Here is a 26,321-nt window from a genome sequence, read left to right as displayed (position 1 = left end):
GTCCTGGGCCCTGAACAAAATCTGGAGGCATTATTAAACCTCGCAACCTCGGTATTCTATAACAGGGACCAAGAGGAACAGGCCCAAAAGGAAAAGTGGGATCAGAGAAAGGCCACAGCCTTAGTCATGGCTCTCAGATAAACAAACCTTGGTGGTTTAGAGAGGACAGAAAATGGAGCAGGCCAATCACCCAGTAGGGCTTCTTATCAGTGTGGTTTGCAAAAATACTTTAAAAAAGATTGTCCAACGAGAAACAAGCTGCCCCCTCGTCCATGTCCACTATGCCGAGGAAATCACTGGAAGGCACAAAGTTTCTCTGGGCCAGAAGCCCCCAACCAGATAATCCAACAAAAGGACTAAGGGTGCCCGGGGCAAGCACCAGCTCATGTCATCACCCTCACTGAGCCCCGGGTACATTTAACCACTGAGGGCCAGGAAATTGACTTCCTCCTGGACACTGGTGCGGCTTTCTCGTGTTAATCTCCTGTCCCGGACAGCTGTCCTCAAGGTCCGTTACCATCTGAGGAATCCTGGGATGGCCTGTAACCAGGTATTTCTCCCACCTCCTCAGTTGTAATTGGGAGACTTTGCTCTTTTCACATGCCTTTCTTATTATGCCTGAAAGTCCCATACCTTTATTAGGGAGGGACATATTATCCATAGCTGGAGCTATTATCTACATGAATATGGGGAACAAGTTACCCATTTGTTGTCCTCTGCTTGAGGAGGGAATCAACCCTTAAGTCTGGGTACTGGAAGGAAGAAACTCAAGCTCCAGCCTTAAGCCTTCCCACAGGACAAAACTTCTCTTTATACATCACAGAGAGAGCAGGAATAGCTCTTAGCGTCCTTACTCAGACTCATGGGACAACCCCACAACCAGTGGCATACCTAAGTAAGGAAATTGATACAGTAGCAAAAGGCTGGCCTCACTGTTTACAGACAGTTGTGGCGGTGGCTGTCTTAGTGTCAGAGGCTATCAAAATAATACAAGGAAAGGATCTCACTGTCTGGACTACTCATGATGTAAATGGCATATTAGGTGCCAAAGGAAGTTTATGGCTATCAGACAACTGCCTGCTTAGATACCAGGCACTACTCCTTGAGGGACTGGTGCTTCAAATATGCACATGTGCAGCCCTCAACCCTGCCACTTTTCTCCCAGAGGATGGGGAACCAGTTGAGCATGACTGCCAACAAATTATAGTCCAGATTTATGCTACCCAAGAGGATCTCTTAGAAGTCCCCTTAGCTAATCCTGACCTTAACCTATATACCGATGGATGTTCATTTGTGGAGAATGGGATATGAAGGGCAGGTTATGCCACAGTTAGTGATGCAACAGTACTTGAAAGTAAGCCTCTTCCCCCAGGGACCAGCGCCCAGTTAGCAGAACCAGTGGCACTTACCTGAGCCTTAGAAGTGGGAAAGGGAAAAACAACAAATGTGTATACAGATAGCAAGTATGCTTATCTAATCCTACATGCCCATGCTGCAATATGGAAAGAAAGGGAGTTCCTAACCTCTGGGGGAACACCCATTAAATACCACAAGGAAATCATGGAGTTATTGCATGCAGTGCAAAAACCCAAAGAGGTGGCAGTCTTACACTGCGAAGCCATCAAAAAGGGGAAGGAGAGGAGAACAGCAGCATAAGCAGCTGGCAGAGGCAGGGAAAGACCAGCAGTAAGGAAAGAGAGAAAGAGAAAGTCAGAGAGAGAGAGGAAGAGACAGAGACAAAGAGGGAGTCAGAGAAAGAGACAAAGTCAAAGAGAGAGAGGAAGAGACAGACAAAGAGGGAGTCAGAAAGAGAGAGACAAAGAAGTCAAAGAGAAAGAAAGAGAGATGGAAGTAGTAAAGAAAAAAGTGTAATCTATTCCTTTAAAAGCCAGGGTAAATTAAAAACCTATAATTGATAATTGAAGTTCTTCCCTGTAACCCTATAACACTCCAATACCACCTTGTTGTCAGTATAAACAAGGGCTTAGCCCAAAAGCACTGAGGCCACTGACAACTCACAGCCTTCTTATCAAAAATCCTTAACCCAGCAGGTTTCCTTACAGGGGATCTAAATCTTAACTAATTATCATACAAAGGTCTGACCTAGGAGGAACTCCCTTCAGAACAGGAAAAGACAAAATGGGTATTCAGTAAGTGATAAGAAAACTCTTGCAGAGTTAGGAAACTTGCCCAATAATTGGTCTGCTCAAACAAGTGAGTTCTTTGCACTCAGCCAAACCTCAAAGTACTTACAGAATCAGGAAGGAGCCATCTATACCAATTCTAAGTTAATATGGACTGAACAAGGTTTTATTAATGCAAACAAAAATTAAAATCCCAAACTTACAAGATTTTCAACAAAAGTAAAGTTCGCTAAACGTTAACAGTGTAACGTGTATTATCCTAACTTCTAATCTTATGGAAATCAGACCTTGTCAGTGCCCTTCAAAGCTCAAGTCTGTCAGCACAGGGCCATACAACCAATACCTCTACTTACAGGGTTAGAAATGGCCACTGCTACAGGAACCAGAATATCAGGTTTATCTACTTCATTACTATACCACACACTCTCAAAGGATTTCTCATACAGTTTGCAAGAAATAAAAAATCTATCCAGTAAGGATAGTAACTACAATCCCAAATAGACTCTTTGGCAGCAGTGACTCTCCAAAACCGCTGAGGCCTAGACCTCCTCACTGCTGAGAAAGGAGGACTTTGCACCTTCTTAGGGAAAGAGTGTTGCTTTTACACTAACCAGTGAGGGATAGTACGAGATGCTGCCCAGCACTTACAGGAAAAGGCTTCTGAAATCAGACGCCTTTCAAACTCTTATACCAACCTCTGGAGTTGGGGGACATGACTTCTCCCCTTTCTAGGTCCCATGACAGCCATCTTGCTATTACTTGCCTTCGGGCCCTGTGTTTTTAACCTCCTTGTCAAATTTGTCTTCGGGTCCTGTATTTTTAACCTCCTTGTCAAATTTGTTTCCTCTAGGATTGAGGCCATCAAGCTACAGATGGTCTTACAAATGGAACCCCAAATGAGCTCAACTAACAACTTCTACTGAGGACCCCTGGACTGACCCACTGGCCTTTTGACTGGCCTAAAGAGTTCCCCTCTGGAGGACACTACAACTGCAGGGCCCCTTCTTAGCTCCTATCCAGCAGGAATTAGCTAGAGCGGTCATCACCCAATTCCCAACAGCAGTTGGGGTGTCCTGTTTAGAGGGGGGATTGAGAGGTGAAGCCAGCTGGACTTCCTGGGTCAAGTGGGGACTTGGAGAATTTTTCTGTCTAGCTAGAGGATTGTAAAAACACCCATCAGTGCTCTGTGTCTAGCTAGAGGATTGTAAATGCACCAATCAGCATTCTGTAAAAATGGACCAATCAGCACTGTGTAAAATGGACCAATCAGCATTCTGTAAAATGGACCAATCAGCAGGACATGGGCGGGTCCAAATAAAGGAATAAAAAGCTGGACACCTGAGCCAGCAGTGGCAACCCGCTGGGGTCTCTTTCCACACCTGTGGAAGCTTTGTTCTTTTGCTCTTCACAATAAATCTTGCTGCTGCTCACTCTTTGGGTCCACACCACCTTTAAGAGCTGTAACACTTACTGCAAAGGTCTGCGGCTTCATTCTTGAAGTCAGCGAGACCAAGAACCCTCCAGAAGGAACCAACTCCAGACACATTATGATTATGGTTTGACCAATAGAGTTTGGCAGAAGAAATACTATGTCACCATCAAGGCAAGGTCATGTAAAACCATGCAGCTTCCGCCCAGTTGTCTTGAAAAATGTGCTCTCTAGATAGAGGCTCCCTTTTAGAACCAGCTTCCATGCTGTAAGAAGCCACATGGAGAGACCAGATATAGGTACCCTAGTCAACTGTTCCAGCTGAACCCTGTTTTCAAGTAATCCCAGCCCAGATGTCTGACATGTGAGTCAAGAAGCCATCAGATGACTACAGCCCCTAGTCACTCTAGTCTTCACCGAATTCTTGACCAACAGAATGTGTGAGCAAAAAAATAAAATGATATTGTTGTATCCTACTACATTTGAAGTGGTTTGCCTCACAGCAATAGATGACTAGAACAGGAAACCACATAAATAGAACTACTAGCAAATAAAAAGAGCCCTTGAAAATTATTAACATGATAGCAAAAATGAAAAACTCGGCCAGGTGCGCTGGCTTAGGCTGGGCACAGTGGCTCAGGCCTGTAATCCCAGAACTTTGGGAGGACGAGGCAGACAGATTACCTAAGGCAGGAGTTTGGGACCAGCCTGGCCAACATGATGAAACCCTGTTTCTACTAAAAGTACAAAAATTAGCGGGGCATGGTGGTGTGTGCCTGTAATCCCAGCTACTTGGGAGGCTGAGACAGAACAATCGCTTGAACCCAGGAGGAAGAGGTTGTAGTGAGCCGAGATTGTGCCATTGCACTCCACCCTGAGCAACAGAGCAAGACTCCAGCTCAAAAAATAGAGAAACTCAATAAAAGGGTTGGAAGATAAAGTGAGAAACACTCTCAGGGAGTTAAGCAAATAGACAAACTGAGGGATGAGAAAATAAAACAAAACATACAGTAATTTAGAGAACTAGATCAGGAGACCTACCATATGAATAACAAGAGCTCCAGAAAAAGAAAACAGAAGAAAAAGAAAAAAGGAAGGAAGTCGTCAACTAAATAATTCAAGAGTATTTCCCAAAATGAAAGAATGGTTTCTAGATTGCAAAATCTCCTGGGGTATCAGCACAGTGGATGACAATAGACCCACACCAAGATGTATTCTTTAATCATGAAATGTCAGAACAATGGGAGGAAGAATACTGCATATACTTTCAGGGGAGGGGGGAAACTAAGCCACATCAAATGGATTCAGAAGCAAAATGTATTCCAGCTACTGTCCAGCTACTGGAGAATGAGTTATATTCAATAATTATTAGACAGGTGCCATGGCTCATGCCTCTGATCCTAGCACTTTGGGAGGTGGAGGCGAGTGGATCGCCTGAGCCTAGGAGTTCAAGACCAGCCTGGGCAACACGGAGAGACTCTGTCTCTACAAAAAATATGAAATTATCTGCGTGTGGTGGTGTGCACCTGTAGTCCCAGCTACTCAGGGGGCTGAGGTGGGAGGATCACCTGAGCCCAGGAGGTCAAGGCTGCAGTAAGCCATGATCGCACCACTGCACTCCAGCTTAGGCAACAGGAGTGAGACCCTGTCTCAAATATATGTATGCATTATTAACCAAGAAAGGGGAGGATGTAAGAATCAGAAAGGAGATCTAACCGAAGAAGAAAGAAAAGGGAATCCCCAGGTCAAGGAACATCTAGGCCATATAACAAGCCAACAGACAACCACAGCAGACTGGAACCTGTCAGAAGGCCCTGGGAGAGACATCTTCAAGAAGACAAAACTGGCTGGGCGCGGTGGCTCATGCCTACATATGCACGTAAGCATATGCACACATCCATGCATAAACAAACCGCTGATGGATAAACCTGGGTCACCAACCTATTGCCCTTCGGCAGCAGGAAGCATGGTCTAAGTTCAGTTGGCTTCTAGTCCCAGTGAATACTTATCAATTGCACTGACTCTCCAAGGACTACTGTTCAGTGTCCCAGAGGCTGCTGTGGCTGGAGTAAAATACCAACTACTGTGTTTGATGTCAAAGCCATGCCAGTATCTCGGAGGACTGTGACCCAAGTGAGGGAGCCCAAATGCCACCCAAGGTAGGTCAAGGGAAGGAACAGGAAACAGGTAAGATCACAAGGCGAAGGCCTTGCCATTCAGGGTGGAGTTCTTTCTGGCCAATTGCACTTTCATAGCCTCATCTCATCTCAGGGTATTTGGTCTCTGTCCCCACCACAACTTTGCCCTGCTTGGAGGGTAGTCTCTGATACCTGTCTGTGACTCCCTGCAGTGAGCTGCTTAGCTCCTCTGTGGTCTCACACTGAACAAACTGCTGAGACCCTAACTGTGGCTGGCCATAAGGAACCGGCCAAGCTCCTCTGCTAAAAATTTAGATCTAGTTTTTTTGTTTGTTTGTTTTTGTTTGTTTAAGTAGAGATGAGGGTCTCACCATTGTGGCCAGGCTGGTCTCGAACTCCTGACCTCAAGTGATCCACCCACCTCTGCCTCCCGAAGTGCTAGGATTGTAGGCATGAGCCACTGCACCCAGCCCTATTCTTTCTTCTCTTTTGACTGCCAGAAAAGAGTTCTGTTTCTAGTTTCCCACAAACTTGCAGGGACTGAAGATATCTAAAAGCATACTCTGTTTAAGATAAAATGATAATAAGCAATTTTTCAAAAAAGGCTAAGTCCCTCAAACACAAAGAATATAACTGAAGTAATAGCATCAAAAATTTGAAAATTAGAGGTAGTGAATGATAACTGACTTGGAGATCTCAGAAAGCTGAATCCTAAAGCAGGCTATGGGGAAAGCTGAGACCGTGCAATTTACAGCCCACCTTCTGCTGAAAGGTAGACTAAAATAGAGCAATGCTTTCCAAATTCTGAAGGAAAACTGTTTTCAACTTGGAATTCTAAATAACCAGCCGAGCTATTGGTCAAATGTGATGTAACAGAAAGGCATTTTTATACAGCAAAGTCACATGCACCTTTCTCAGCAGGTTACTATGAGAAGTATGCCACTAAAAGATGAAATTCACCAGCAACTGTAAGAGCATTAACAACATCACTAACCTGGAGTGCTTAATATGCTCTGGAACTCTTCTAAATGGCTTACCCGTATTAACACATAGAATCTTCAGGAGAATGCTACATAGAAAGTATTATTTTCCAGATAAGGAAACTGAGGCATAAAGAGGTTAAATAGCTATTCGAACGTCACATGGCTAGTAAGCAGAAGAGCTAGGCTTCAAACCCACATAATCTGGCCCCCAAGTTTGTGCTCTACTGCCCATTAAGAAAAAGACAGGATCTGGCCAGGCACAGTGGCTCACGCCTATAATCCCAGCACTTTGGGAGGCCGAGGCAGGCAGATCACTTGAGGTCTGGAGTTCAGGCCAGCCTGGCCGATGTGGCGAAACCTCATCTCTACTGAAAATACAAAAATTAACCAGATGTGGTGGCGCGCACCTGTAATCCCAGCTACTTGGGAGGCTGAGGCAGGAGAATCACTTGAACCTGGGAGGCGGAGGTTGCAGTGAGTGAGACTGAGCCACTGCACTTCAGCCTGGGTGACAGCAGAGTGAGACCTTGTCTCAAAAAAAAAAAAAAAAGGAAGAGACAGGATCCAGTAATCAAGGGACCCAATATAAATGAGAGGCAACAGAAATCCTAGGATTACAAAGACAGATCCCAAGATGATGGTTGTGTGGGAGTACTAGGAAGAAACCAGTCCTTAATTAAAGCAAGTAAACAGCTCCAGAAAATATTTGAGAGAAACAGAGAACCCCTGCTGTAAATTAACGGATTTAGAAGAGATTTTGATAACTAAGGTAGAGTTCAGAATTAAATAAGTAAAATGCAGGCCAGGTGCAGGCCAGAATTAAATAAGTAAAATGCAGGCCTCCCAGCACTTTGGGAGGCCGAGGCAAGCTGATCACTTGAGGTCAGGAGTTCAAGACCAGGCTGGCCAACTCGGCAAAACCCTGTGTCTACTAAAAACACAAAAAATTAGCCGGGTGTGGTGGCATGCGCCTATAATCCCAGGTGCTTGGGAGGCTAAGGCAGGATAATCACTTGAACCTGGGAGGTGGAGGTTGAAGTGAGCCGAGATAGCACCACTGCACTCCAGCCTGGGTGACGGAGTGAGACTCCATCTCCAAAAAACATAAAAGTACATATAATAAACAAACAATATGAAAAAATGCCATTAAGTGAGTACAAGTGAGTATAATATGCCAACAAGTACGTACAATAAAAGAAATCATGGTCGGGCGCGGCGGCTCACGCCAGTAATCCCAGCACTTTGGGAGGCCAAGGTGGGCGGATCATGAGGTCTGGAGTTTGAGACAAGCCTGGCCAACATGGTGAAACCCCGTGTTTACTAAAAATACAAAAATTAGCTGGGTGTGGTAGTGCGCGTCTGTAGTCCCAGCTACTCTGGAGGCTGAGGCAGGAGAATCACTTGAATCTGGGAGGCGGAGGTTGCAGTGACCCAAAATGGTGCCACTGCACTCCAGCCTGGGTAACAGAGTGAGACTCCATCTCAGAAAAAAAAAAAAAAAAAAAAAAAGCAATCATGGTATGCTATGCTCAGTTTATACATGGTTATAGTAATATAAACATTGAGTTGTGGTCAAACAAAAAGCATGACAATATACAGAGGGTCTCAAAACTATTTTCATAATAATACTAGGCCATTCTGCACCCTTTTCACTCCCTCTGTATTATATACGGCGCAGTTTTCCAGGGTCTACATGATGTGTTTGTTTTCAACAGAGTAAGTGCAGAAGTATCAGAATTCAGGTATTTTCTATTAAGTCAAACAGTAAAAGAGATTTGCAAAAATACAAAAACACTGTTATTCTTCCAATTTTTCTGAAAAGATTTTCACAAGAAATTACTTATGTTAAAATAAAGGGCTTATCATTGTTATTTTCACAGAAGTAGCACTTAAGTTTTTTGCTTTCTCTTTTTTTCTTTTTTAAGACAGGGTCTCAATCCATCACCCAGTCTGTAGTACAATGTCATTATCTTGGCTCACTGCAGGCTCAAACTCCTGGGGATCCTTCCACCTTAGCCTCTCAAGTAGCTGCAACCACAGGTGCACCTGGCTGCTTATTTTTGTAGAGATAGGGTCTCACTATGATGCCCAAGCTGGACTTAAACTTGATCTTGAATTCCTGGCCTCAAGCAATCCTCCTGCCTTGGCCTCCCAAAGTGCTAGGATTACAGGCGTGAGCCACCATGTCCAGCCTCAGTTTTACCTTCTGATAGAATATATACCAATAGATATAACCCACATAAACAAAAGCTCTTTGTGATCCTCAGTGATTTTTTTAAAGTATAAACAGTGCTGAAATACAAAAGTTTTCAGGCCAGGCATGGTGGCACACACTTATGATCCCAGCTACTTGGAAAGTTGAGGCGGGAAGAACACTTGAGCCCAGGAGTTCCAGATCAGCCTGGAACAACCTGAATCAACATAGCAAGACCCCATCTCATATTTAAAAATACACACACACCACAAAAAGTTTTTCAGAATCATTGACTTTGGGGATGAGAGACAGCCAGGAAATGAGTGCAAGTGTGGTGGAGGGTTTTGGTTGAAAGAGAATTAAACCCTCCTTAATGGTCAGGTGTGGTGGCTTGTGCCTGTTATCCTAGCACTTTGGGAGGCTGAGGTTGGAAGATCACTTGAGCCCAAGAGTTTGAGACTAGCCTAAGTAAAATGGTGAGATACCATCTCTACAAAAACAAGAAAAATTTAAAAATTAGCTGGGTGTGGTGGTGCACGCCTGTAGACCCAGCTACTCAGAAGGCTGAGATGGGAGGATCACTTGAGCCCAGGAGTTCGAGGCTGCGGTGAGCTATGATTGCACCACTGCACTCTAGACTGGGTGACAGAGAAAGACCCTGTCTCTATTAAAACAAAAAACAATAAAAAAAAACCCCTCCTTAATAGTAGAAAGAACTTAAAGCTGAATAATTTAGAAACCATATAAGCATTATTATTTAGAGATACGAAAATACACACCTAAAGAAATCTGTAAAAAGTTGAAAATGGTTAACTTCAGGGCTATGCAGTAGAGAATGTTAGCTAGTAGTCACATGCAACTACTGAGCACTTGAAATGAGGCTAGTCTCAACAAATACTTTTTTAAAATTTTAATTATTTACATTTTAAAACTTGAAGCAGTATTGAATGTCTTTCCCTTAAACACATTACTGTTTCGGTAGGACTATATTTCACTTTAATGACCACATCATGTAAGATACTACTATTACATTGTAATACAAATATTAGACACATGTATCATTTCAATATTTCATTTTTAATACTGTTTACATATTAACATTATAAAATTTTGATATACTAAAGATAATATACTGTTAATTTGGCCAGATGCAGTGGCTCACACCTATAATCCCAGCACCTTGGGAAGCTGAGGCAGGAGGATCACTTGAGTCCAGGAGTTCGAGACCAGCCTGGGCAACACAGTGAGACTCCCATCTCTACCAAAAAAAAAAAAAAATTAGCCCAGTGTGGTGGCGCATGCCTGTAGTCTCAGCTACCCAGGAGGCTGAGGTGGGAGGATCACCTGAACCCAGGAGATCGAGGCTGCAATGAGCCATGATCACACCACTGCACTCCAGCCTGAGTAAGAGAGCAAGACCCTGTCTCAAAAGTATAAAAAAAGATTTTACCAGTTCTTTTTTTTTTGAGATGGAGTCTCCCTCTGTTGCCCAGGCTGAAGTGCAGTGGTGCAATCTTGGCTCACTGCAAGCTCTGCCTCCTGGGTTCACGCCATTCTCCTGCCTCAGCCTCCCGAGTAGCTGGGACTACAGGCGCCTGCCACCACGCCCAGCTAATTTTTTTTTGTATTTTTAGTAGAGACAGGGTTTCACCGTGTTAGCCAGGATGGTCTCGATCTCCTGACCTCGTGATCCGCCCGCCTCAGCCTCCCAAAGTGCTGGGATCACAGGCATGGAGCCACCACACCCAGCCCTGATTCTTTCTTTTTAATGCTGCTACTAGAAAATTTTATTTCTCACATTATATTTCTAATGGACAATGGAGTTTTAGGGAGTAGGAGATTTGGGGGGCCATTGGGAGAAGCATGCTGTTTTTCGTAAGTACAACTCTTTGTTGGGAGGCAATTCGCCATGGGTGGCTTGCATTTCTGTACATCTTGCAAGTGAGGCACTGTCTTTTTGTTCCAGATAATTTTTTCAAGGCTATTTTTATAGCAAACAGCCTAGAAAGACAGAGATGGTGTTTCCCTCCCTAGCAAAGGGCAAACCTTCTTACTGACAATATAATAAAGACAATGTTACCTGGGGCAAAGCACAGCATGCTTACTGCCCACTATAAAAGATTTGGCTTCTCTAAGCTCAGGGTTTCTTTCCCATAATGCAACCCACTGTTTGTAGTTATCACTTGGCCCTCTTCATACTGCCCTGTGGGAATTAAGGCTCTAGCAACCTATAAGAAAAATGCTGATCCTCTGCTACTGCTTAATATAGGTCATAAATGGCACTTCATCTCTGGCCCAGGAGTCTGTGTCTTTTGCCAGGATCCATGAAAATTGTTAACAGGCTTGTTAACTTTCAAGTAGGGTAAAATCTCAGACCCTTCGTAGTTCTTGACACGCTTGTGGAAATATCTTCTTTTTTAAATCACGTGCATTTATAACTCTAATTAAAATAAGAACTACATTTTTAAAAAGCCTTACAGGTAGTGATAAAATTAAGACCTATAAAGATGGCTAATCAGCTTTTATATATAACTGATACAAATCAATGTTCTAAAGCAGGGGTGTTCAATCTTTTGGATTCCCTGGGCCTTATTCCCTGGAAAAAGAAGAAGTGTTTTTGGCCACACATAAAATTCACTAACACTAACAATAGCTGATGAGCTTAAAAAAAGAAAAATCACAAAAAAAATCTCATGTATTAAGAAAGTTTACAAATGTATATCAGGCAGAATTCAAAGCCATCCTTGGCAGTGAGTTGGACAAGCTTGTCCTAAAGTCTTGATCAAGCAGAAGGGGTACAGGAATTTCCTTTTCTCCATTCCTATTTTCTTTTTACAATTCCACTCACCATTTAATCCCATATATATATATGTATTTATTTATTTTGAGACGGAGTCTTGCTCTGTTGCCCAGGCTGGAGTGCAGTCGCACAATCCCAGCTTACTGCAACCTCAGCCTCCTGAGTAGCTGGGATTACAGGCACACGCCACCAATCTGGCTAATTTTTGTATTTTTAGTAGACATGGGGTTTCACCATGTTAGCCAGGCTGGTTTCGAACTCCTGGCCTCAAGCAATCCTCCCACCTTGGCCTCCCAAAGTGCTGGGATTACAGGCGTGAGACACCACGCCCAGCTATTTTTTTTTCTGAGTAATCCTATATTAAAACATATTTTATAATTATATAAAAAATGTTAAAATACATAATGAAATTTGATGCCTCTAAGTTAGATGAAATTAAATAAAATTAGGTTTCATCTGTGTAGTTTACATACAGAAGAAAAAATATCAGTTCTCCATGCCTGAATTAATGACATGAAAAGTTCTACAGAATTTTTTTCTTGTAATCATTATACTACTTTGAGACAAAATGTCATTTAAATAACCCTTGCATTTCACTCATTAATGAAAATAGTATTTATTAGCACGTTAACAGAAGAAAAAGCATCCTCTCTTTCCCCATGCTCTCTCTCCCAAAGGCACACCAGGGACACACCAGCTGACAGCCTGGGGGAAGAACTGACACCTACCCTTTCTGCCTATTGACTTTGCAGGAAAGATGAAATACACCCTCAGTCTATGCCACGAAGTGGAAAACTGTAAATTTGTCAGGAGGAAAAGAATCAATATCGTGAAAATGGCCATACTGCCCAAGGTAATTTATAGATTCAATGCCATTCCCATCAAGCTACCAATGACTTTTTTTCACAGAATTGGAAAAAACTACTTTAAAGTTCATATGGAACCAAAAAAGAGCCCGCATTGCCAAGTCAATCCTAAGCCAAAAGAACAAAGCTGGAGGCATCACACTACCTGACTTCAAACTATACTACAAGGCTACAGTAAACAAAACAGCATGGTACTGGTACCAAAACAGAGATATAGACCAATGGAACAGAACAGAGCCCTCAGAAATAATACCACACATCTACAACTATCTTGTCTTTGACAAACCTGACAAAAACAAGAAATGGGGAAAGGATTCCCTATTTAACAAATGGTGCTGGGAAAACTGGCTAGCCATATGTAGAAAGCTGAAACTGGATCCCTTCCTTACACCTTATACAAAAATTAATTCAAGATGGATTAAAGAATTAAATGTTAGACCTAAAACCATAAAAACCCTAGAGGAAAACCTAGGCAATACCATTCAGGACACAGGCATGGGCAAGGACTTCATGTCTAAAACACCAAAAGCAATGGCAACAAAAGCCAAAATTGACAAATGGGATCTAATTAAACTAAAGAGCTTCTGCACAGCAAAAGAAACTACCATCAGAGTGAAGAACCAACCTACAGAATGGGAGAAAATTTTTGCAATCTACTCATCTGACAAACGGCTAATATCCAGAATCTAACTCAAACAAATTTACAAACAAAAACAACTCCATCAACAAGTGGGCGAAGGATATGAACAGACACTTCTCAAAAGAAGACATTTATGCAGCCAACAGGCATATGAAAAAATGCTCATCATCACTGGCCATCAGAGAAATGCAAATCAAAACTGCAATGAGATACCATCTCACACCAGTTAGAATGGCAATCATTAAAAAGTCAGGTAACAACAGGTGATGGAGAGCATGTGGAGAAATAGGAACACTTTTACACTGTTGGTGGGACTGTAAACTGGTTCAACCATTGTGGAAGACAGTGTGGCGATTCCTCAGGGATCTAGAACTAGAAATACCACTTGACCCAGCCATCCCATTACTGGGTATATACCCAAAGGATTATAAATCATGCTCCTATAAAGAAAGACACAGGCACACGTAGGTTTATTGCGGCACTATTCACAATAGCAAAGACTTGGAACCAACCCAAATGTCCAACAATGATAGACTGGATTAAGAAATGTGGCACATATACACCATAGACTACTATGCAGCCATAAAAAAGGATGAGTTCATGTCCTTTGTAGGGACATGGATGAAGCTGGAAACCATCATTCTCAGCAAACTATCGCAAGGACAAAAAACCAAACATCGCATGTTCTCACTCATAGGTGGGAATTGAGCAATGAGAACACTTGGACACAGGAAGGGGGACATCACACACCAGGGCCTGTTGTGGGGTGGGGGGAAGGGGGATGGATAGCATTAGGAGATATACCTAATGTAAATGACAAGTTAATGGGTGCAGCACACCAACATGGCACATGTATACATATGTAACAAACCTGCACGTTGTGCACATGTACCCTAGAACTTAAAATACAATAAAAATAGATAAATAAAATGTATTGCTAGAAATACATATATGGCTTTACCCATACAAATTTCATTAATTCCCTTGAAAGCCAAAGGAATGTCCATGATTGCATTGTATCTGAATGAAGACCATCCTAATGGTTAAGAAAAAGCACATGATAAACAAGATGTGGTATATCCATACAACGGATCAGTATTTGGTCTTAAAAAGGAATGAAATTCTGGCTTAGGGTACAACATGAATGAATCCTGACGGCATTATGCTAACTCAAGTAAGTCAGACACAATAAAACAGATATGCTATTGTGTCTGAAATTTATTCCTTCTGGTGGGTTCTGGGTCTTACTCACCAAGAATGAAGCTGCGGACCCTCCCGGTGAGTATTACAGCTCTTAAAGATGGTGCGTCTGGAGTTTGTTCCTTCAGATGTTCAGATGTGTCCTGAGTTTCTTCCTTCCCGTGGGTTCGTGGTCTCCCTGACCTCAGGGATGAAGCCGCAGACCTTCACAGTGAGCGTTACAGCTCTTAAAGATGGCATGCCCGGAGTTCTTTGTTCCTCTCAGTGGGTTCATAGTCTCTCTGACTTCACAAATGAAGCCACAGACCCTCTCAGCTCATAAAGGTAGTGCGGACCCAAAGAGTGACCAACAGCAAGATTTATTGTGAAGAGCAAAAGAACCAAGTTTCCACTACATGGAAGGGTACCTGAGCAGGTTGCCGCTACTGGCTGGGATGGCCAGCTTTTATTCCTTTATTTGTCCCCACCCACATCCTGCTGATTGGTCCATTTTACAGAGCACTGATTGGTCCATTTTACAGAGTGCTGATTGGTCCATTTTACAAAGCGCTGATTGGTGCGTTTTTACAGAGTGCTGATTGGTGCGTTTACAATCTTTGAGCTAGACACAGAGCGCTGATTGGTGCATTTACAATCCTTTAACTAGACACAAAAGTTCTCCAAGTCCCCACTCAACCCAGAAGCCCAGCTGGCTTCACCTCTCACTAGGATTCCACTTACAGAGGTACCTAGAGTAGTCAAATGCACAGAGGCAGAAAGTAGCATGGTTGTTTCCAGAGCTGGGGGAGGGAAGAATGGGGAGCTACTATTTTCATGAGTACAGTTTCTGTTTGGGATAATGAAAAGTTCTAGGAATGGCTAGGGTGAGATGGCCGCACAACAGTGCAAATATGCTTAATGCACTGAATTTCCTCAGATTTAACCTTGGGAGTTTTCAGTCTCTTTGTTATGATTTTAAAAGATGCAGCTGTCTTACTACGACGTGACTAGATGCACCTCCAGAGCAGGTAAGTGAATGAGATGAAGAATGTTACATGGAAGAGGCTTTTTTTTTTTTGGAGACAGAGTCTCACTCTGTCGCCCAGGCTAGAGTGCAGTGGCATGATCTAGGCTCACTGCAACCTCTGCCTCCCAGGTTCAAGCAATTCTCCTGCCTCAGCCTCCTGAGTAGCTGGGACTACAGGCACGCACCACCATGCCTAGCTAATTTTTGTATTTTTAATAGAGACGGGGTTTCACCATGTTGGCAAGGCTGGTCTCAAACTCCTGACCTCGTGATCCACCCACCTCGGCCTCCCAAAGTGCTGGGATTACAGGCGTGAGCCACCACTCCAGGCCCCAGAAGAGGCTTTTAAAAATTAATTTAAGAGGCTGGGCGCAGTGGCTCGTGCCTGTAATCCCAGCACTTTGGAAGGCCAGGGCAGGCAGATCACATGAGGCAAGGATTTCGAGACCAGCCCGGCCAACATGGTGAAACCCCGTCTGTACTAAAAATACAAAAATTAGCCATGCGTGGTGGTGCACACCTGCAATCTCAGCTACTCGGGACGCTGAGGCATGAGACTCGCTTGAGCCTGGGAGGCAGAGGTTTCAAACGTGAGCCAAGATTGCACCACTACACTCCAGCCTGGTGACAGAGTAAGACTCTGTCTAAATAAATAAATAAATAAATAAAATTAATTTAAGAGAAGACAGTGAAGAACAATATATTAGAATAAGGGAAATATAAGTAGGTATGACCGCAGGTTGTCTGAAAAATAAATAACCTTTTTGAGTTTAGTGTCATGAAAGTTTAGAGATAAAAGAACAAAGGTTGTCCAAGTTTCTCCAAAAGGCCAGTGTGTTTCCGACTGCCTGTGCACATTTACTGTTACCCCAATTTGCTTAAAGTATAAGTAACAGCGAAACACACTTTTACATGGAAAAAACCTGTCCTCTCAGGCAGGAGACTTCATTTGCAGAGGCTGACTTTGATGGGCTTGAGCAGAAATATCTGTTTATATATACACACAGAAAACAAACAGTGTTTTTTTTTTTAAATAGCAATCTTTAACGTCATTATCATTGCAGGCCAAAAATGAGAATAAAAGATCTCATTGTCTACTTTGAAATTCCACACTGAAGAGTAATGGACTTTTTTATTTTTCTCTTTTTTTTTTTCAAATCTAAAAGTAGGTAGTTTATAATACCAAATAGAACACCACGGTTTTATGGAAACAAAATTTTGGATTGGAAAATTAAAGTTCATTTTGTCCCCTCTTAAAGATTAGGTGGCCCTGGGTTTTTGGCCCTGAGGTCACCCATCCTGTGTGTCACATGGGCCACATGTCTTGGGTTTTCTGAACGGTCCCAATTTTAAGTACTTGAGCCTCCTAAATGGCTTGGTCTTAGAAATGCTAGTTCCCAAATTCTAGATTCCTTGTTTTTAGAGATAGCCCTCAAATCTGGATTTTCAGTTTGCTAAATGTGACTGTCAGAGTAAGTATCCTTATTCCAGATGGCAAAAGGCTAACCATTAGCAAAAATGAAAAGCACTGTCTCCCCAATTTCCTCTACATGTTCAAAATCCAGCTCAACTCCTTCCTCTGGTCCTTTCCCAAACCACAATGATTGCCCCTCTTTGAAATCAACATAATTCACTGTTGGAGGCCACGGAGCAAAACAGAAGTGTTAAGTCAAACAGAAGTGAAGACATAGCCTATGTTACTTCCTAAATGCATGGTTTCCACAAGTTGCTTAACCTCTCTGAGCCTTAGTTTCCTCATCTGAAAAATGGAGATATGGTAATGACTCCTCTCATTTGTTCAGTGATGTTTAAGTAATCTGTAAAGTGCCAAGCACAGTGACTGGTACACACAGCACATGCTCAATAAACAGGAATTATCGTCGTCTCTCACTTCAGCACTGAATCCCACATCACTCTGTCTCTGTGAAGCTATCCATGTGGGTGCTTTGGAGAGCCCTTAGTGGCCTCGGTCAAGTCTCAGGCTTGTCTCCCACACTACTCCGTGGGTCTATTCAATTAGCATGAACTCAAAAAATAAAAATAAAAAACATCAAATGTCCAAATATTACAAAATCCACTGCCTTTCTCCCAAAAAATGTAGGGCAGCATCTTGGATGCTTTGTGTTAAGTGTGCCTTATAGCTCATAGTCTTTTCCAGAGAAGGAAATGAAAATGCAGTACTTACAGGTTCTAAATTATTGTCTGGGAGCCTAACATGATTTTAGTTACTCTAGAATGTGTATCTAAAAAGAAACCCAGGCCCAGCGTGATAGCTCAGGCCTGTAATCCCAGCACTTTGTGAGGCTGAGGCGGGAGCATCACCTGAGGTCAGGAGTTCGAGACTAGCCTGGCCAACATGGCGAAACCTCATCTCTACTAAAAAGACAAAAATTAGCCAGGCATGGTGGCTCGCACCTGTAGTCCTAGCTACATGGAAGGCTGAGGCAGGAGAATCGCTTGAACCTGAGAGGCAGAGGTTGCAGTGAGCAGAGATCACGCCATTGCACTCCAGCCTGGGAGGCAGAGCAAGACTTTGTCTCAAAACAAACAAACAAACAAAACCATTAAAAAAAAAAAAAGAACCAGAAAACAACCTGCCTCAAACTGTCCTGGGTGATACTTTCATCCCGTCTTTGGGATTGACCTTAACCTTTCTGGACTTTGGTCTCCTTACCTGCACAAAGGAGCAGCTGGATTCATTCAGGGGGTCCTCAATTCCTAAGTGATAAAGCACTTTGCTGTTCCTTAGCAGATGCGTGATGTGGGAGGGGGGCACTGTAAGGCAAAATACTAATATGTACTGTATGTCCCCAAGTCTGAGAACATTTTTTCCCTTACACTGACATTTTTCGAAATTATACCCACTGACACAAAGTATGCTCATTACTGTGGTGGTGGTGGTGGTTTGTTTTTTGTTTTTTTTTTTAAACTTCCTTTAGAGATGATTATCAAATGGATGGTGCTTTTACAAAGTTATCTCAGAATTTAGGAAACTGCTAATATTAATAACAAGCAAATACTTTGCCAAGCATTTTACATACCTTTTCTTACTTAATTCTCACAACCACCCTGTAAGTAGCTGTTTTTATTCTCACTTACCAGGTAAAGAAACCCAGGCTTTCACTGCTCTGAATATGGTCATTTACTCCAGTTTATCGGGATTAAGAGGTGAGACAAGGGCTCAGCTGAGGGCTGACTCCCCGGGGAACAAAGAGAACACAGCATAATCTCTCTTTCTGGCCAAGAACAACACTGGATCCAGTTATTGACAGCTTCTAATTATACCTTGCCCTGCCTCCTAACCTTTCAAGGAGCTCTGGAATCTCCCAAATCTTCCTGCGAATATGAATGTTACAAATTCTCTTTTTGGAGGCTTCAGTGTTAAGACACATCAGAGCAACTTCTTCAACCCTCAGGGACTGATTTGTGATCTAAGCTGTGAATGTGCCCTTTAAACAGCTTCATAAACCTAAGCGGCAATCTTTATTCTCCATTTCCACATCATCTAAATTATATTTTGGTACAGTTATTGAATTTGAAATTAGCACTAAAGCCAAGAATGAAGTAATTCTCATTGTAATGACATGAAAAGAGGTATGTGAGATGATGTGGTATTCAAAGATGAGCTGCACCTCAGTATGTTCAGAGAAAGCCGGGCGTGGTGGCGGGCACCTGTAATCCCAGCTACTCAAGAGGCTGAGGCAGGAGAATCGCTTGAACCGAGATCGCGCCACTGCACTCCAGCCTGGGCAACGGAGCGAGACTCCGTCTCAAAACAAACAAAAAAACCAGCCTCCAGATAAATATATTATAAACGTGCACTGGAAAAACTGAGAAGCACACACCCAAAACTATTCAGTGAGGATCTTCTTTTTTGGAGAGGGGATGTTTATTCAAACACTTCTGAAATGTTTGCATTTTTTATGTTCACTTCAGTAATTTTCTTTAAAAATTGCCAACTGGGATAAAATGGTGACAGTTCTCCAAAATAAGCTCCAATTAAATATATTTGCAAAGCATATAATTTCCCAAAAACAAAAATCCATTGACAATCTAACTTCACTTACACATCCTCTGCGTTCACGTTCCATGTTCTCTTCTGGTACTTAACTTTGCACAATACACTTATATTTTTGCTCAGATATAGCAGCAGGGATTTCATTTTCTATTCTTTTTTGATTTATTGGCTATCAAAATATCATTTGTTTTTGTCACAATTAGTTTATCTTATGGTTGGATATTAAGGGTATTTCCAAATTATACTGTTATAAATATGAACTATGAATAGCTTTGTATATTCATAGCTTTGTTTTTGCTTTGCTTTTAAAGGACTTCCTTGGAATTCCCAGGAATAAGGATTTTAGGTCACTACTTGTAAGTTTCTGTGCCTCTTGTCTGCCTTCCAAATAAACGATACTTATACTGTCCCCAGTAACATCTGGATACCATTTTCTCTACATTTACTATACATTTTAATTATATATAATGTTAAATGACTGTATATGAATATACTGTATAATTATTTTTGCCGATATTGCAACTGTAAAATGGTACATCATCAAGGTTTCATTTTGTGATTTCTTTGATTACTAGTGGCTGAATCTTTTCTTTTCTTTCTTTTTCTGAGACAGGGTATCGCTCTGTTACCCAAGCTACAGTGCAGTGGCGTAACCAAAGCTTACTACAGCCTCGACTTCCCAGGTTCAAAGCGATCCTTCTACCTCAGCCTCCTGGGTAGCTGGGAGTACAGGCACATGCCACCATGCCTGGCTAATTTTTATATTTTTTGTAGAGGCAAGGTCTTGCACTGTTGCCCAGGCTGGTCTTGAACTCCTGGGCTCAAGTGATCCACCTAGGCCTCCTAAAGTGCTGGGATGATAGGTGTGAGCCACTGTGCCCAGTCCTGAATATTTTCTCTTGGGTTTGTTTACATCTGAGACACAGAAGAGTACAGTGGCAATGATTTCAGCTCTCCAACCGGACTGCCCCAGCAGGAGACCTGGGAGTCATCATTCCCCAACCCAAACTTCAGCAAATTCTTAGCCTCTCCTAGCTTCAGCGTTTTTGTTGTTTTTTAAAAAAACTAATTAACTTTAAACAATTTCATTGGGGAAATGATCATATATACCTTAGAGTTTTTATAAAGAGTAAGTGAGCTAACTTGTAACATGTTTATACTGTATTTGACAAATAATGAGCCCTTAATATTGGCAATGTATTATTATTATTTTCCCTTTTTTGACTTTTGTTCAAATCTGAGCTCATGTCTAAGGGTAACTTTTTCAGACTTCAAAAATGAAAATCCATATTTCCAGTTTACTAACAAATACTTCAATATACTCAATTCTATACTGAGAATCTATTATACAAAATAGATTCCTAGGCTCTGGGGAGAAAAATACAAACATAAATAATACATGCTCCCTGCTCTCCAGGAATTCACTCAGAGGTTATATGCTGAGGTTTCTGGAGGAAATTATAGGTTTGGTCAATATAGTTAGAAACTATTTTTAGAACAATGCATCCATTGTAGAGCTGAAAGAAACTTCAGGAAGCATCTAGTGTTGCTGGAAACAGCAGCTCTGGGAGCAATTACTAGGTCTTCAGGCTAGGGGTGGAGTCTGTGGTCCCATAAATTACAAGAAACAAAGATGTAAAGACAAGACAAGTGTGGCAGGGCACAGTGGCTCACACCTGTAATCCCCACACTTTAGGAGGCCGAGGTGGGCAAATCATCTGAGGTCAGGAATTCTAGACCACCCCGGCCAACGTGGTGAAACCCCGTCTCTTCTAAAAATACAAAAAGTAGCCAGCCATGGTGGCAGGCGCCTGTAATCCCAGCTACTCCGGAATATGAGGCAGGGGAATTACTTGAATCTGGGAGGCAGAAGTTGCAGTGAGCTGAGATCACGCCATTGCACTCCAGCCTGGGTGACAGAGCGAGACTCCATCTCAAAAAAAAAAAAGAAAAGAAAAGAAAGACAAGATTCTCTGTTGCTGGTTTGGCTCCTTATTTCTTAGCCCTTAAGACAGTCAGGTCTACTGTAAATATTTAAAGACAGAGACATGGTATTCAGCACTCCTCAAACTTACATGACAAAGAAAACTTACAAGAAGAGCATATGGCAAGTCCATAACAAAAAAGTCCATCTAGCCCCAAGTTGCACCCTCCTCTGTAACTCAAGAAAAAGCTGAGGCCCTGGGGCATAAGGGTCAAGATCTAGTGGAAAGCTGCCTTTAACCAGAGCCTGCAGCTTCACCCTTGTGGGTATGTGTTCTTTCACACTCTACTGCATTCCCTTCACTGAATTCTACTTTTTTGGGAGGGAGGGCCACCCACAGAACCCCAAAAGAGACATCTGACATTTCTTTGTGGTGTCAGTCACACATTCTCTTTTCTCATTTCCTTTTTTTCTTTGAGACAAAGTCTCGCTCTGTTGCCCAGGCTGAAGTACAGAGGTGCGATCTTGACTCACTGCATCCTCTGCCTCCCGGGTTCGGGTTCAAGTGATTCTCCCACCTCAGCCTCCTGAGTAGCTGGGATTACAGGCAAACGCTACCACACCTGGCTATTTTTTTTTTATTTTTAGCAGGGACGAGGTTTCATCATGTTGGCCAGGCTGGTCTCGAACTCCTGACCTCAAGTGATCTGCCAGCCTTAGCCTGCCAAAGTGCTGGCATTACAGGCTGAGCCACCATGCCCAGCCCCTAGTCCATTTTAAAAAAATATTTACGGGAGGCTGATGTGGGAGAACCAGTTGAGCTGACTGGGGAGAAGCAGCAGTGAGCTGTGATCATGCCACTGCACTCCAGCCTGGGCAACAAAGCGAGACTGGTCTCAAAAGAAAAAAAATTTACATCTTATTTTGACCCAAAATAATATTACTGAGCATGACCAATCTACCTCATAATGCTAACTTCTAACATGCTGCAAAATCACATCTACCATCAAAAACTGGTGTCTTTCCTAATAGGAGAATACAGCACAGAGGACATGCCTCAAAATGGTCAGAAATGTCTTTGGAAAACACTTATGTTAAAGGTACTAATTTCCACTTATACATGTTTTTTTAAATCCTGTATTTTTATAGCCATGCCTCTTATTTTCAGGGAACTCATAAGTTTTCTGTCACAAGTAATCAACAACAAAATTGGTGGGCTGTCTATTTCTGACTTGAAAAACACTTCTGCATAGCAGTGAGACATACATGCACGGGTTTTTATCTATACCCTGGGGTTTGTGGAAGTCAAGTGCCCCAGGCAGGAGCACATTCCTGGGAGCAATTCTGGGAGCAATTACTAGGTCTTCAGTATAGGGGTGGAGTCTGTGGTCCCATAAATTACAAGAAACAAAGGCATAAAGACAGACAAGTGTGGCAGGGCACAGTGGCTCACACCTGTAATCCCAGCACTTTAGGAGGCCGAGGTGGGCAAATCATCTGAGGTCAGGAATTCTAGACCACCCTGGCCAATGTGGTGAAACCCCGTCTCTACTAAAAATACAAAAATCAGCCAGCCATGGTGGTGGGCACTCCAGCAGCAGATATAGCATGTGCTTCAGGATTTTTAATTGCAAACCAGAGGTTTTGTTAATTAGCATAAGTAGTGTGAGAACCAGATCCTCACAAGGTGAATACAAGGACTGTGTTGGTTAGCATAACAGATGTGAGAAATGTGTAGACAATGGATGAGATCGGGGGCTCCACCTATATGAAAGGATTAGGCATATTTCAGAGGCAAGTTCTGCATTTACATGAAGAGGACAAACAAGCCTGGCGGGCCCCAAAGTCTGGGATGGTGTCCTAAGCCCATTCCTGGATCCAGCTGCTGATTTCAGGAAATTCTTGATCACCTGACCCCCGCTGAATCTTGGACTAACCAGAAGACATCTGCAAATTGCACATTAAGTGCCTTTAAAAAAAAATTAATTTTTAATTGACAAATAATAATTGTATATATTTATGGGGTATAATGTGATGTTTTGATAGATGTATACATTATGGAATGATAAAATGTACACATTTCAAGAGAAACAAGACATGTATACAATGTATCACTCTTTAGTTTGAGCATTTTTTTTTTTTTTTTTTTTTTTTTTTGGGACAGGGTCTCGCTCTGTCACCCAGGCTTGAATGTGCTGGCCCAATCACAGTTCACCACAGCCTCGACTCCTGGGCTTAAGCAATCCTCCCAACTCAGCCTCCTGAGTAGCTGGGACTACAGACGCACACCACCACACCCAGCTAATTTCTGTATTTTTATGTAGAGATGGGGTTTTACCATATTGCCCAGGCTGGTCTCGAACTCCTGGGCTCAAGCGATCTGCCTGCCTCGACCTCCCAAAGTGCTGAAATTACAGGCATGAGGTACCACACCTAGCCTAAGCACTTGTTTTTAATCCAGCAGTAATTTTCTTTTCCACTGGATAAACTGGAGGGGTATATCACGAGAAAGAGGCTGTTTTAAAGTTCACCAGCAAGCAAGTTTTCAGACTGCCTTATTTATAAATATATGTATATATTTTATTTACATTATATACATGGCATATCTATACAGTTACATTTACACTTGACTTAGAGTCAAAGTCATATACACACACACAGGACTTTGACTCAAAGCTTTTAATGACAAGCATGCAAAATTTCTTAGTATAGACCCTAAGAGTACCCTTAATATAAGTATGTTTATTTAAAAATTCTATGTATCTACTACTGTTACCAGTGGGTCCTTGCTCCCAGAGCTCCCAAGATGGTGGCAGGCCACTTCCAAAATGGTGGCAAGCCTCATGTTCTCTGACCTGGGGTTCTTGGCCTCACAGATTCCAAGGAATGGAATCTTGGGCCATGCGGTGAGTGTTATAGCTCTATTAGAAGCCATGGGTCATGGAAGAGAACCGTGGAACCCAGTGAATAACGTTCAGCTTGATTAGGATTAACCCAGGCACTTAGCCGTGCAGGAACAATGGCAAGCCTTTAGCCCGATCGGGAGCGGCAATGGGCGCCTCGCTGGATCAGGAGCACAGCAGACACCCTGCCTGATCCGGAGGGATGGAAGTCAGTGGCAGGTCTGCAACAGCGGCAAAGAACAATGGTGGACAATAAGCAAAAGCTCAGCTCAAGCCGTAACAAACACGGACCAGAAGAGAGTGCAGTTGCAAGATTTAATAGAGTGGAAACAGAGCTCCCATACAAAGGGAGGGGACCCAAAGAGGGTAGCTGTTGCTGGCTGGAATGCCTGGGTTTATGTCCTGATCGTTGTCCCTCCCGCTGTGCTCTCAGGCAATAGATGATTGGCTATTTCTTTACCTCCTGTTTTTGCTTAATTAGCATTTTAGTGAGCTCTCTTTACTACCTGATTGGTCGGGTGTGAGCTAAGTTGCAAGCCCCGTGTTTAAAGGTGGACGCGGTTACCTTCCCAGCTAGGCTTAGGGATTCTTAGTGGGCCTAGGAAATCCAGCTAGTCCTATCTCTCACTACTGTACTAATAAATTACATGTATCATAATTCAAAAACTTGGAGGATGCAATAAAACCTATTACTTCAATTATAGTAGTGCACTCTTGGCTCTGCTACCTAAATCTTGACACTTAGTTTCCTCTATCCACCAATCACATAGTTTTTTGGCGAAATTTGCCCAGTGGGTTTCAATCAATTGTAAAGACTAATCAAAATAGTCTGCAGGTGCCCCATAAAGTTAACAAATGGATTAAAAACTCATTGTTACTTTTCAATTAAAGTAGTATGACAATTCTGTTTCCCAGTTTTTAATTTTTTTTCCTTTGAGAGCTTTGATAACTCACAAATGTACAATATTTTTTGGCAATATGTTCGCATTACAATGAAAACATCTCCACACAGCCACTTCCCAAATGCCCCTTGGTAGCAGAAATTTCTTTTGAAAAGTAATTCACTGTAAGAACCTCACATTTACCTTGGATTTTTCCCTTCTCCCCAAAATATCTGACTACTGATAGGCATAGCAAAATTGGAAAGAGGCAACACATTTGAAACCCCATCTTTCTGCTAAAGAGAGATGCAGACACCGGTAAACTCAACCATTCTTACGCATCTGGCAACAAAAGAACTAGGAATGCTCTGATGGGTGCAAAGGATGGTCCTGCTCCCTCCCCAGGGCATGGCAAAGGATGACAAAGCTTCTACAGACTAAAGCAGTGATTCTTTCTCATGCCATGACATGTATACCAAAAGGTAACCATCGAACATCAGCTTCAGCTCTCTTGGCTTAAGGGAGAGGGCTGAGAGAAATGCAGTATCTCAGTACACCTATCACCCGCTCAGGGACAAGTCTAACCTGAGATGCTCTAATTTAAAGCCTTTGTGTTTCTAAAATTAAACAACTCGATGACACCCTATAGCTCCTAACTTGCAACATCTCACAGTATGCTTGATGGCCAGGTGAGCAGGGCTCCAGCTAGGCAAGGAATCCCTGCCTCCTTATCCACCTTAGAAACCACATTCACAGTACAAGACACAGGACTGAAGGAGGGTCCGCGCGCGGTGACTCACACCCGTAATCCCAGCACTTCGGGAGGCCCAGGCAGGCGGATCACCTGAGGTTATGGAGTTCGAGACCAGCCTGGTCAACATGGTGAGACCCTGTATTTACTAATTAGCCAGGCATGGTGGCATGTGCCTGTAATCCCAGCTACTCAGAAGGCTGAGGCAGGACAATTGCTTGAACCTGGGAGGTGGAGGTTTCAGGGACCTGAGATTGTGCCACTGCACTCCAGCCTGGGCGACAGAGCAAGACTGTCTCAAAAAAAAAAAAAAAAAAACCACTGAAGGAGGGACCACTGGCATTCTTGACCTTAAATGCTTATAAAATTATAAATAGAAGTTCTTACACTTCCTTTCAACACCCCCAAAGGACTGTCCTTCGCTTCCTGCTTTGGATACCAATA

The 26,321-nt window shown here is 42.7% G+C and overlaps 1 protein-coding gene across 10 annotated transcripts in view; it reads right to left on the bottom strand.

The window, feature by feature from the left end:
- GCNT1 (glucosaminyl (N-acetyl) transferase 1) overlaps positions 1–26,321 on the bottom strand; it is a 114,694-nt gene that overhangs the window by 14,403 nt on the left and 73,970 nt on the right. For 2 of the 10 annotated variants that reach the window (XM_063787225.1, XM_063787224.1), the window contains one exon: positions 18,075–18,175. The exons of 7 other annotated variants lie outside the window; for them this stretch is intronic. The gene's annotated coding sequence lies outside the window, so the exon portion shown is untranslated. 10 annotated transcript variants of the gene reach the window in all.

Source organism: Pan troglodytes, chromosome 11 (genome assembly GCF_028858775.2).
Source record: "Pan troglodytes isolate AG18354 chromosome 11, NHGRI_mPanTro3-v2.0_pri, whole genome shotgun sequence".
NCBI classification, from domain to species: Eukaryota; Metazoa; Chordata; class Mammalia; order Primates; family Hominidae; genus Pan; species Pan troglodytes.
This window is presented reverse-complemented; position numbering and strand designations above follow the sequence as displayed.